This window comes from Beta vulgaris, chromosome 6 (assembly GCF_026745355.1).
Source record: "Beta vulgaris subsp. vulgaris cultivar EL10 chromosome 6, EL10.2, whole genome shotgun sequence".
Classification (NCBI taxonomy): domain Eukaryota; kingdom Viridiplantae; phylum Streptophyta; class Magnoliopsida; order Caryophyllales; family Amaranthaceae; genus Beta; species Beta vulgaris.
The window spans coordinates 28,071,898-28,086,385 of NC_079207.1; the positions used below are offsets into that span (position 1 = coordinate 28,071,898).

At 33.9% G+C, this 14,488-nt stretch overlaps 1 pseudogene; it reads left to right on the forward strand.

Moving 5' to 3' along the window:
• Nucleotides 1–9,637: 9,637 nt before the first annotated feature.
• Nucleotides 9,638–14,488, forward strand: part of LOC125498775 (uncharacterized) — an 8,346-nt pseudogene continuing 3,495 nt past the window's right edge.

The following is a 14,488-nucleotide window of genomic DNA, read 5'->3' on the forward strand; positions in this document are numbered from 1 at the left end:
CTGGTTGTTCATTTTGTGGTGAATCTGAGCATGTTATTGATGCATGTTCCCTCCTTAATTCTCCTAAAAAGGAAATTACAATCCAACTTCTCAAGAATCCTAAACAGAAAACCCTTTATGACAATCTTGCTAAGGCAACTGGGCAAGCTGATCATGCTACCACAGCTGAGCAAGCTAACGCGGTGCATGTAAATCCCAAGTACCTTTCCAAGTCCCCTGTTGCTAAGTCGTTTCCAAAAAGTCTTTTAGCTTAGTCCCTCGATTATGGTCTTATCCTTACCCCCTCTGCTAAAGGGGTTATACTTAATGATGTTCATAAGCCTGCAAACAAGTCTTCTTCTGTAGCTACTACTGTCCAAGGTAAGGGTAAGGGTAAAATGATTGTCGCTCAGTCCCTTTGTTCTGATGACTCCTCTGATGATGAAGTTGTGCCTCTCTTTACTCGAGTATCTCCTCCTCCTGTTCCTCTCATGGGGAAGATTGGAGATGACACTGGGCCTGTCTCCCCTTCTAAGGCTCCTTCTGCTATTCAAGTGTTACATGCTTCAGACCTGTTTGATGAGAATAAGTTTCTTGCTCTAACTTCCCCTGAGGTCCCTACCCTAGCTGATTTCTGTTATAATGAAGATGATACTGGTACTTTTTGTATTGAAGACGAAGATGATAATTCTCTTGGTGAGAATAACTCATTGCCTGAGAACTCTTTTCATTCCATCCATTCTGGTAGATGAATAGTCAGGCAGATTGAAAGATTGGGGGTGGATGCAACTCACCCAGTGGAGCTCTCTTCCCTTTTTGTTTCAGCCAAGAGGAGGATTGAAGACATGGAGGATGAGGATGATGCCTCTTCTGCCCTGAAGAGGAAAAGGAACTAAAGTTTCATGTTTAGTCTTTTGGTAGCCAATTTCCCACCTTATTGTATTAGTAAATAATGTATATTGCATATTGGAATATTCGTGGTTGTGCTAGGTAAAATGCCCTAGAGGAAACGCGGGACTTTTTTCTGCATCATAATGTCAAAATATTAATGTTATACGAAGTTAAAAGGCAATCGCCCCCTCCCAGGCAGTTATTAAGCATTGTGGCTTCCACGCTTTTGATGTCATCCCAACAATAGGCTTCTCTGGTGGATTGTGGCTAATGTGGAAAAAATGCAATGTACACCCTTTTGATCTATCTATCTTAATAAAAGCTTCTAGATTTATTTATTGTTTAATACATTTATCTGCTTCTAATGAAAATTATGTAATTATCTTTGTCTTTACCCCTGCTAGAAAAGAGTTTAAGGGAGAATTTTGGCTAGAATCAAAGAATTATATTCTTTCATTATCCCTCCCCTTTGTTATAATTGGTGATTTTATTGAAATCTCTAACATAAATGATAAGAAGGGGGGGGGGTACCTATTCTTTCGGCTAGATTTGCTATGATGAATTATTTAGTCACCTCCCATGTATTGAAATTCCCTTTTCTGGCCAACGTTTTACTTGGCGAAAAAAGAAATCTGGGTTGAACAATATCTATGAAAGATTGGATAGGGGTATAGCATCCACTTCCTGGATTGTGATGTTCCTTCAGGCAAAGTTACATCATACTATATTTTCATGTTCAGACCACTGCCAAATTGTGCTAAAGTAACTCCCAACCTCTAACAATAAAGCCCCCTCGTTTAGATTTGAAAAAATGTGATGCGTTAGGAAGGATTTGACACTCTAGTCAAGAAAACATGCATGGTGTACTCACTTTTTTAGTTCACACATGTTTAGACTTGTAAAAAAGTGCAAATTACTAAAAGCTAATTCCAAGGAGTGGAACAAATACCAATTTGGGAATGTGTTTCGCCAGCTTCGAAAGGTTGATGACCAGTTAAAACATATCCAAGCTGATATTCTTAACTCCCCCATTCACACTAATCTTCTGGAAAAACAAGATTTGCTACTTAATAAACACTCTAAATTACTTACGTTTAGTACGGAATACTGGAAACAAAAAAGTAAGTCTGATTATTTATTACTAGGAGATTCTAATCCTTCTTATTATCATGCTTATGCGTCTATTCGAAGAAATAGAAACCAAAATAAGGAGTTAGTTTTGACAAATGGGAATATTATTTCTAACCCTAGTGCCATTACTGATGAACTAACGAAGGCCTTTGAGGATCGGTTCAAATCTGATGTTATGTCCTCTTTTAATATTGACTCAGACTTCTCGTTGCTCGATCCTATAATATCAGCAGAAAATAATGCTTTCTTAAATGCTTTAGTGTCTGGAGAAGAAATAAAGAATGCTGTTTTTGACCTCGCCCCGGATAATCCCCTGGGCCTGATGGGCTTTCACCTTTTTTCTTTCAAAAACATTGGACTTTGGTTGGCAATAGTGTTATCTATTCAAGCTTTCTTTCATTCTACGAGAATGCTAAAAGAAATAACCAAACTTTTTTGGCTCTTAGCTCAAAGATGGATAATCCCTCGTCAGCTAATCATTTTAGCCCAATTAGTCTATGTTCCTCCATCTATAAAGTTATTTCGAAAATTATAACAAATAGACTAAAGGATGTTCTTGGCCAAATTATTCACCCCCTGCAGGGGGGCTTCGTACCAGATAGGCTTATCCAAGATAATATTTTGATTGCTCATGAAGTGTTTCAATCCTTTAAAACTAAAACTGGTGCTTCTGGTTGGATAACAATTAAGTTAGATATGAAAAAATCTTATGACCGGCTGGAATGAAATTATATTTTTGCAACACTCGACAAATTGGGTTTCTCTGCCTTATGTATAAACTCGATTAAGGCTTATATAACTTCCTCTTCTTTTTCAGTCCTGGTTAATGGTATTCCTGGGGAGAAGTTTTCCCCTTCTCGTGGAATTTGTCAAGGAGACCCTATCTCCCCCTATTTATTTATTTTGTATGCTGAGCTTCTGGCCAGGCTTCTCTCTTAGGCCGTTCCAAATCAGTCGGAGTCCCAGTGGGTAACACGGGACTTAGAATTCCCTTCTTGACTTTTGTTGACGATAAGATGATTTTTGCTAAGGCTACTAACTATAGCTGCTTAATTATCCGGCAAATCTTAGATAAGTATTGTGCAATGTCTGGTCAGGTCGTTAATTACCACAAATCAGCTTTTTAATGTACAAATAATATCTCAGCTGAGAATAAATCTGAATTTGCTTCTATTTTAGAAATGTTAGAAACTAATACTTTGGGCGACTATTTGGGGTGCCCTATCATAAATACTAAAGTCTCAAAAGAAACTTTTAGCCCAGTTCTTAGTAAAACTACTAATCAGCTACCCAAATGAAAGGCGAATGCTCTTTCCCAAGCAGACCGGTCAGTTCTCCTTCAATCTAATTTAGCTTCCAAATCCAGCTACCAAATGCAAAGTTTCCTTCTTCCTAAGTCAATTTTGTTAAATCTTGACAAACCTTATAGAAACTTCTTCTGGAACAAAGATTCTTCGAATAACTCTCTTAATCTTATTGGTTGGGAACGTATCTATAAACCTAAATCTGCTGAGGGCTTAGGTTTTCGTAAAGTGTTAGTTAATAATCAAGCTCTTCAGATGAAGCTTCTATGGACAATTATAAAAAACGATACTAATTTATTGGTTAAGCTGGTTAGAAAACGTTATATTAAGAATAATAATATTTTTACTATTAAAGCTTCCAAGTTAGCTTCTTGGCAATGGCGAAATCTTTTAAGTCTTCGTGATACTTTTAAGAAGGGCCTGAGATGGCAGATTGGTGATGGTAAAAGCATTTGATTTTGGTCTGATAACTGGGTGTTTCAATGTCCCCTCAACTCAATTATTACACCGACTCCCGACTCGGTAGATCTATTTGTTAGTTCCTGCATTTCGGATACTAGCCTATGGGACACCAATTTATTAATGTCTTTGGTGCCTCCCCACATCGTTACTCAAATTTGCTTAATTATTTATATTCCGCAAAAGATACAAACTGACACGTTGGTTTGGGGACTTACAACAGACGGTGAGTATTATGTTAAATTTGGAGCTTTACTTGCTCAAGGTTTGCTCCCCCGTAATAGTGAAAAGGTAGAATATAATTGGATTTGGAAACTTGTTGTACCGCCTAAAATAAAAAAATTCTTTGGAAAGCTTTTAATGATGGTGTCCCTTCTAAGATTCGATTAGAAAAGAGCCATGTTTATCTTCCTTAACAATGTGTGTTCTGTAGCTCCTCTAGAGAATCGATTGGCCACCTTTGTTTTGAGTGTCCTTTCAGTATAGACGTTTTTCGCCATCTTAATGCTAGTTTTGATTGGCCGATTCCCCCCTCGTGCCTTCAAAGTATTGATCTCTCTTCTTTTCGTTCATCCTTGAAAGCTTGCCTTTCTCTCTTCAAAGCAAGATATACTCGTTTCTCCTTTATTTGGTGGTTTGTATGGTATTTTCGAAACAAAATTATTTTCAATGATGAAGTAGTGTCTTCGAGAAAGGCTAGTGCTCTTATTAGTAATTTGCTTCTACTTGGTCTAAAGCTATTTCAGCTGAAGTGGTTGGTTCTGCTATTTCCAAGAGTCCAACTCCTAAGAGGCATACTCCTCGTTCTGGTTCTAAGGCGTGCTGGTCCCCCCCGACCTTGGTTTATTTAAGCTAAACTTTGATGGGTCAAAGATTTCTAATGGCAATGCCTCGTTGGGGTTCGTTATTCATGATTCCCATGGTGATGCCATTTTGGCTAGGGGTCGTCCTTTGGGATGCAACACCTCTATCGTGCAAGCAGAAGCTTGGGCCTTGAAGGATGATATCTTAGCGGCCCTCTCACTGAACATCTCTAAGATTATTATTGAAGGAGACAATCTCGTGATCATTAATGTTGTTAGAAAAGTCATCTAATCTATGCCTGTTTGTTGATTTTCAGGTTCAGCATTGCTTCCGGGAAGTGAGCAAGGTTGCTGACCTCATGGCTAGTCGTGGTCACTCGTTTGTGGATCTTCAGTATTGTTACCCTCCTTTTGATGTTGATTTCTCTCTTTTCATCTGAAAGGATGTTTTAGGTTAGCCTCCTGATTGAGGGGGTATCCTAAGTTTTCTCTCCTTATAAAAAAAAACAATAAACAACCAAGGCTTAGCCATGGCGCAAAAGCTAATACAATGACTTTATATATATATATATATAAAAGCTAATACAAAGACCACATACAACCCCGCGTCCACAATACTAACTTATAGTTTTGGGCAGCTAAGGGACTAATTTAATCATGCAATTTCAGTTAGAATTATTTCGATTAATGGTACATTAAAAAATCAATGATTATAATTTTACTTGTAATTTATAAATCCAATTTTTTTTACCAAATTACTATGACTTGCAAAAAACAAGCAATATGTACGTAGAAATAAATCTACGAAAAAAATATTTAAGAACGACTAACAAATTAGAAAAAAATATGCATAGATATATATAAAAGTATAATCTTTCAAAAGTACTTAAAATTATTATTTTTTGCATATGGTTATTTTTTATTTTTGCATGGGTTTGATATGTAAGTACTAATTGAGATTTATTAATAAATTTATATACTACAATTACATATAATTTTTTTGAAAGGTCTTAGAATTATGGAATTCAGTGTGACAAAATTTTACCTATTAGTTTAAGCTTGAATTTCAATTAAAAAAGTATAATTAACATATATAACATACATTAAAAGAAAAAGAAATTGGGTATTTAAATCACAAAAAGTTTAGAATTACCTGTGTCCATCTGTACAATTTTCCGTCCTTTAGCCACCTTTGACAATCATAACGTTGTAAATAATTTTGATCACAAGAGGTTAAATCTTTGGTCTCCTTTGAATGAAGAAGTATGTTATCTAAATCAAGAACGAGACGGTATTTCTTGCCTACAATTAAAATATTTAGATTTTCATTGCGGACATGATCTATTGAATAATCATGAAGTGAAGAAGAATGAACAAGATCTTGGTATTGAACTTCCATGATAAAAATTTCTTTGACGTGTTATGACATTTTTATTTATGGTTGTTTGGTTGTTTTTTTTGGAGGGGTATGGTTGTTTGGCTTGTGCAAGTGCAATATATATAGCTTTCAAAATCTTCAACCATTACAACTAATATTTCGGATAACTAAAAGTCTTAATACTGCTAGAATTAGGACTCTGGGAGTGATACAATATCACGTAGGACTCTATAAAATAAGGGTATTCAAAGCTCCATAAAATGAGGATAGGAATTTTTAAAGCCATACTAAACATAAACCCATATTCATGTAAGTTTTTTATAGTTTTCAGGAAACCCATCAGAAGGCTCAATTGATGTTATATTGAGGTTCCATAGGATCAGGATGGGCAATACCAAGATAAGGGAGGCCATCGGCGAGGATTATAGAAAGAAACAAAAACGTTGATTGAAAGCATACAAAAACACAGTCAGAAAGTACAAAAAAAAGTGGATTTGACAAATTGAGCAGTCATGACTCATGACTGAAAGTTACTTATAAAGTAATTACAGTCATTAAGATAACATCTGCACCTTTATTCAAGCTCTATATGACCCGACCCGTCCCAGGACACCATTGTTGAGCAACAAACATTGGTAAATAAAGTAGTGTACATGTACCATTACCAGAAAAACAAGCCACCTTTCCTCTCATTGTTGTCGATGTCGTAAATTTCGAAACCATTATATTTAACAATGATTTCGATAGGGAAATAGCTTGCTGGCCTTAGATAAGCAATGTCTGTGATATGCTCAATGCCATCTTGTGCAAAGGAGAGCAACCATTCCCCAAGATCCTTGATCGCTACAACAATCTGTTTGTCCAAGGTTTCATTTTTGTAGTGAAATTCATACTTCTGAGATTCACCCCAGTAAGGAATATAACCTTGGACAGCATCCTTGTCGTCTGTTTCGCCCGGCTGAATATCTCCTGTTGTAGTTCCATGGTACGGGTTTACAAAGTGAACTACATGGTTTCCATTATTTGTTATTTTTTGCACCCATGTGTTCCCGTACCCTCCACCATCTCCAAGTCCAACTGGAGCTGAAGCCTCCTTCCTTGCTTGCTGAAGTTTCTCATAACTTTCAGCCATTCTTATCTCTCTTTTTTAATTTGTGTCTATTAACTTTGCCTAATGAAGATGGTAAACTTAGTTGTGAACTGTGATGATAGGCTTCCAAATGTTCTATATATATAGGATTATATTTGAAAAGTGGCAAAATTTACCTTTACGTACTATAGCCTATAGGTATAACTTTTTTTTTTTTTTTTTTTTGACAGAAGCCTATAGGTATAACTTACTCCCAATATAAATCTCCTTTAATTTGATTCACTTTTAAGTTACATTTTTATGGCATGTTTTTAGAGATGGCTCCATAGGTGTCACTTACTAGTTTTTTAGTTTTTAGTTTTTAGTTTTTAGTTTTAAGTTCTAAAAGTGGTATAATTTAGGCTCTATAATAAATTAAAAGAGTTGTTGGTGATTATAACTACATATTTTTCTGATCATGAAACTTAGTTTTATGATAAAAACTTATTTTACTAGTTTGAATTTATAATTAATTGATTATAATTTACAGCTATATATATTTAGTAAATAGTACCTTTGTTTCTATATACATGTCATATTAAATGTTTTCGCATTATCCAAATACTAACTTTGACTGCATTTTGAAGCTAATGCACATATTCAAATGCTACATACTTTCTCCAGATTTTATTAGTTTACCAGTCTCAACTTTTGACATTATTCACATACATGATGTATTTGACTATCTCTTGTGATGTGTACTTAATGAAAAAATTTTGTTATTTGAGATCCTGTTAGATCCGTCTCAATGTGTCCCAAACAAATGGCTAAACTAACAAAAACCAGTGGTAGTATAATATATTATTGGATTAGTCTCAAAATGTATTTTCAAAATACCAACCTTTTATAAGGCAATAACTGGGAGATCTTTAATTCAACTAGTGTATTAACATGTGTGAAAGTTAACTTATTGGATTTATCTATACAAATATATTAAAAGGTGTGCATAACAACGTCTATGTGTCACGTGACACCCTCCTTCTGTTACTAGAATTTTGTCACGTGGCTATTAATCAACAATAATCATGTGATTATTATTTTAAAAAAATGTATATGATAAAACTTGGGCTCGAACCCCTGACCTTAGGTAAGGATTTCTAAATACTCACCATCTCATATAACATATTTCCACAAAATTATAGATATGTGTTGTAATTAATAACGTGGCAATAAATTCTTACTTCCAGCCATAAAGTTTATTTTTCTTATTTGATTTGTTTTTTGCAGTCATCCCCTTGCTCAATCTCCCCTTTCGAAATTCGCCATGAATGTGAGAGTCCTCTATTTTTAATGGGGTAGTTTTACAAATTATTCTTGAATCAAATCCTATTGTTATTGTTCGAGAATACAAATCAGGAGATGGAGTTTAAAGGTCAGAGGTCGCATAAAGAAGGTTAGTGAAATTGTTAATCACAACACAAATTCCTTGATTGAGTATATATTTTATTTCAGGTGTGCTTTTATGTGCCATGTGTAACCTTTCTTCTCGCACTAGAATTTTATCGCGTGTGCAATGAACCAACGGTAGATTGGTCATCATATTTTTTGGAAAAAATATAATAATATCTTGAGTCGAGTCCATGACCTATTAATAAAAGTATTAGGATACATTTATCGCTACACTAAGTCATATATGGTGTAATTATTTTAATATATAATTATTAATAGATGAAAAATATAAGTACCCGGTGCATGACCCGAGCCTAAAAATTAGTTGAAAAATAAAGGGTGTATTATATTCATATAATTAGTTGAGGAAAGTGAGAACGCAGTCATTGACAACTACTGAATTATAGCATGGAATATAGTTTGTTTGGGAGGTTATGGTCTTTTTATATTCGCTATTGACAACTACTGAATTATAGCACGTAATATAATTTGTTTGGGAGGTTATGGTCTTTTTATATTCGCTATTGCAGAGGGTGATTGACAACTTGGAACAGAATTATTCAGGACAAGAGTACAAACTTTTTAGTCACCTTTTTTTTTTTGGATATTTCTTTAGGGGAGTTCTTTTTTTGCATATCACTACTTACTGTACGTACTCAAAAGAACAGTGTCATGAATTGTTTTCTCCTCTACAACAATAGCGGTGATTCTGTTTTTCCTAAGCATCGATTCTCACCAAAATTAGCCTTCTTGGCCTTTCCTAAGCATTGACGACCTTCCTTCCGCTATATGAAATATGAAGTATTTTTCTTAAGTAGTTGTTATATATCATTTGTCATTATATATCATGTACTTTTTCTGTTTCATTTTAATTTACTCACTTTATTATGTGGGAGAATCAAAGAGAATGTACAAAAATATGAGAGAAAAACTGAAAAGTGAGAAAGAGAAACAAAAGAGTGGGTCAAAATATTAAAAAGTGAATGATATGGGTGGAAAAAGAGGAGAAAGTAGATGAGATATGTTAGAAAAAATAGAAAAAGCAATAGTGTGTAGACTAAAAAGAGTGGGTCAATGTTTATTATCCAAATTTCAACTTTTTGTAATTTTTGTTTATTGATAGTTAGAAATATTAAGGTTCTAATTAGTGTATCGGCAAATGTGTTCCAAACAAATGGCTAGACTAAAAACCAGAGGTAGTATAATATATTTAGTAACTTTTAGGATCCTCTCCACTCATGTCCCTAATGAAGATCAGCAGGATAGATACGTCTGGAGCGAATCCAAGTCTGGAGTTCCTAAGGTTAAGGATGTTTATTCATTTTTCTTGAAATCCAAAGGAGTCTTAAATATCCCTCAGGAAGATAGACAATTCTGGAATAGACTTTGGGCTTCCGACCTCAAGCCCAAATGGAAATTTTTCATGTGGAGATTGCTGAATAAGGCCCTTCCCACTAGTTCTAATCTGCTGAAGAGGAACATCCAAGTTCAAGAAGTTTGCCCTTTGTGCAAACAAGAAAAGGAAAATGAAAGTCATTTATTCCGTGATTGTAATATATCAACACGAATCTGGGCATGTTTAGAGTTGGGCATAAGATCCTGTCAGTTTCCCTTCATTCAATTTGAAGAATGGACTAAAAACTTCCTTAGATTATTCTGGAAAGAAGATGGAAACAAGTCGTCTCGCACAGCAGAATTCGTCACAACTCTTTGGGCTATTTGGCTTCACAGAAACAACATAGTTTTTAGAAATGAAGCTGCTAATCCCTTGGCTATTGTAGAAATCAAGACACTCCTTTTGAAGGATTTGGAAGAAAGCGCCAAGATTAAGGAAAGATACCCTTTTCCCCCTCACTTTAATACCAAGGTTGAGGGCCAAGAACATAGTTTGCTGGACAACCATCATAACAATGTGTGTGTAATCCTAGTTGATGGTGCTTGGAAGTGTCGTACACAAAATCACCCAAGAGCGGGTATTGGCTGGTCAGCTTACGTCAACAATGTCAAAATATTTGCAGGAAATGATGTGGTATTTGCAATATCATCTTTGCAAACGGAAGCACACGCGGTTCTGCGCGGGTTACGGGAAGCCTCTATCAAGGGCATCAGTCATGTTCTCATCTATACTGATAACAAAGAACTCGTTCAGGCTCTTCACAATTGTCAATATCCTTTTGAATTGGCACCTCTAGCACATGATATCCATGCACTCAGCAATAAATTCACTAGCTGTAAAATTCATAATGTGGGTAGAGAAGTAGTAAACCCTGCCCATGTACTGGCTACTGCTGCTAGGCTAGGTAAAATCGTCTCTTAGGTCTGTTTGTACTTGTCGTCAAAAAAAAAAAAAAAAAAAAAAAAAAAAAAAACACTACTCCACATGAATAATATATGTTTTTGTCTTTCTTCTTCATTGTTTCGAAGTAACCAATAGTTTCATGATTATAATTATTATGATCACCTAAAACTCATACATCTAAATGACTACATTATTCTCAAAAGTCTATTTCGACAAGCCAAATAATGTTAATCGTGTGAGGATTTTTATTCACACCATAACTTGTCTCTTCTTCCCCTCACACGAATAAAAGCCAGTGACTCCAGTAATTTTAATTTGTTAATACAGGCATATATTGGATTACTCATAATCTTATTAATAAATCACTCATTTTCTTATATATAACAATATAGCAGTATAACGAATTTTTTATGATCAAAACGTATTATACTCATTTGAACTTGTAAATATATAATTATAAAAATAATTGATGATTATTATTTTCTAATAAGTTAACGAGGATAGAGGTTTATTGCCATTTGCCAACGCAAGACAATTTAATTTGGTTAGGAAGCTATGTTCTTTTTCTATGAGCTATATAATTGGTTAGGACGCTGTATTATTTTTCTATGAGCTATTGGAGAGGGTACTTATCAAAACTAGTTCAAGAGAAGACCATCAGCTTTTAGTCTCCGTTTATTGCATATTTAACTAAGCCTTCTTGGCCTTTCCTAAGCATAATTTGCTATGGTCTTTTTATTAGGTATTCAAAGACCGAAGTCCTAAATTGTTTTTTCCTTTAGGACGGTAGCGGTGATGAGTTTTTTTGTACTTATTCTCTGGACAGTATTAGATTACTCAATTATGAGATAATAATTTCGATTCTCACCACCACTAGCCTTCTTGGCCTATCCTAAGCATAGCCGCCTTTGCTTCCACTATACTTCCTCTATACTTTTACTATTACAAGTTGTAGCATTTTTCTTATTTATTAGTTTTATATCAATGGCAATATTACTAGATTTGATTAATTTTTTTCTCTATTTCTTTCCTTATCACATACATGTTGCAATTCTCAAAGAACGGAGGAACTAGGTAGTATAAATTTTTAATATAAATAAACATAATGATAAATTTGAAAGAACTGAAAATGGGGTTAAATAAGCCAAAGCAAAGGAAGAGAATTCGGTCCACTTACAAGTCCAAACAAGATTCGATCCTAAAACAAATTAACAATTGTAGGAGTAGGAATGGCAATGGATTGAAGATAGGACAGGTACCTAATGCAAAAAACATCACCAGATCCGGTCAAAATATGGGTTACTGATCCGATCTTGGCCCGGATCAATTGGGCTCGGACCGGTTGACCCAAATCCTCATCCACACCATTCATCACCAGCCACAAAAATCAACCTCATATCCGCCCCATGCATCCATCAATAGCGGGTGAGGCAGGTGAGAAATGGATGATACTAGAAAAAGTTGTTTGTAGGCTTAACAATTAAAAAGAATTAATAAATGAAAATTAGCCATCAATTAATAGCAAAACGAATAAATATCAATTGTTAATTCACACACACACATAGATATATGTACACACGCACATAGGGTTGGGATCCAGTGAGAATTTCCCTTTATGTGAGAACACATACTTATATGAGAACACTTTAAAATATAGAACACAAACATATCTTTTTTAGAACATGAGAGTACAATCAATACATATACATATATACATGTTCTGAAATATCAAGCTTATGTTCTAAAATATTAAAAACGTGTTATGAATTTTTTCAAACATGTTCTGAATTATTTCAAACATGTTCGAAATTATTTATATTATGTTATGAAATATTTCAAGTATGATCTAAATTTTTTCAAGCATGTTCTGAATTTTTCCAAACATGTTTTGAATTTTGTTCAAACATGTTCCAAATTAATTTAATTATGCTCTGAAATATTCAAAGTGTGTTGTAGATTTTTTCAAACATGTTCTGAATTTTTTCAAACATGCTCTACATATTTTTTAATTAAGTTCTGAAATATTTCAGGTGTGTTCCAAATTTTTTCAAACGTCTTCTGAATTATTTAAAATATATTCCAAAGTATTTTAATTATGTTGTGAAATATGTCAAGGTGTTCTGAAAATTTTAAAACATGTTATGAATTTTAGAACATGATGTACATCGATTTAGAACATGATGTATATCGTTTTAGCACATGATACATATCGTTTTAGAACATGATGTACATCATTTAGAACATGTTGCTCATTATTTTAGAACATGATATACATTGTTTTAGAACATGGTATACATTAACTTAGAACATAATATACATTTTGCATACATTGATCATGTATGGTGATAATACGACTATAATTGAAATGATAATAATGTGGAATACCAAAATTCAATCAATACAACAAGAATTCCATACAAAACGATAACCAATTCTAATATATTTCAATTAATACCAAAGTCGATAAACTTTGAAAAAAACTCCATTAAAATCAAACAACAAAATTGAACTAGAACTTTGAAGAAAACTCCATTAAAATCAAACAAGAAAAACGAACTAAAATCTACAAGAAAATCGAACTAAAATTTGTAAGAAAAGTTCGAATAATACCTGTTGAATTCTGGAAAAAACAATGCGGAATACGCAAAAAAATCGAACTAAAACTTTGAAGAAATCTCCATGAACGACATAATATTGAGGAGAGAGAAAGAGAAGCTGTTTAAAATTCTAAAGAGAGAAATAAAGTAGCGTGAAAGTGGCGTGGAAGAAAGGGTAAGTGTTAACCTAAATTTCGAAATTGCTATTACTCATAAGTGTTTTTGAAATGGTTAGAATAGATTAGATTCAAAGGTCCAGATTTGTTCTCACATAAAGGAAGAACCCTCCTCTCTCTCTCTCTCTCTCTCTCTCTCTCTCTCTATATATATATATATATATATATATAATTATATATATATATATATATATATATTTATATAAACATAATGATAAATTTGATAAAATTGAAATTGGGCTTGAATAAGTCAAGGCGATAGAAGAATGTTCGGTCCACTTACAACGCCAAAGCATGTTTCAAATTAAAATCAATTAACAAATAGTATGTAGGAGTAGAGCAGACAATGGGTTTGAGATAGGGCCTGTGGTATGTGGACCCTTAACCCGCCCCCATCACCTGCAACCCAAATCCTCATCCACACCATCAATCACCCACTAAAGTTCTACCCCTATTTGTCTGATACATCAATCTTGGGTGGGGCGAGTGTAAATAAATGTACTAGAAAAGTTGTTTAATTTGTATACTTAACAATTAAAAATAATTAACAAATGGAAATTTAGCCATCGAGTAACAGCAATACGACTAAATATGAATTGTTCATCCATAATACATGCTGAAAATTAATACTAATACTTTTATATTTACTAGTATATTATATATATTACTCCATCCGTTTCAATTTAATCTACACACTTACACTTTTCACGCATGCCAATGCAAAACTTTGAAGACATATATCTTTCGTTTTGTATTTGTAAAAATTATCAAAAGTACATATTAATAAAGTACATGTTATGATGAATCTAATAAGATCCCACATGACTATATTTTTATCCGCGTATAAATCACAAATGATGGTCAAAGTGGAATTTGTGAATAGTGTAAAATGTCAAAGTGTGTAGATTAAAAAGAAACGTAGGGAGTAATATTTATTAGCATTTATGGAATAG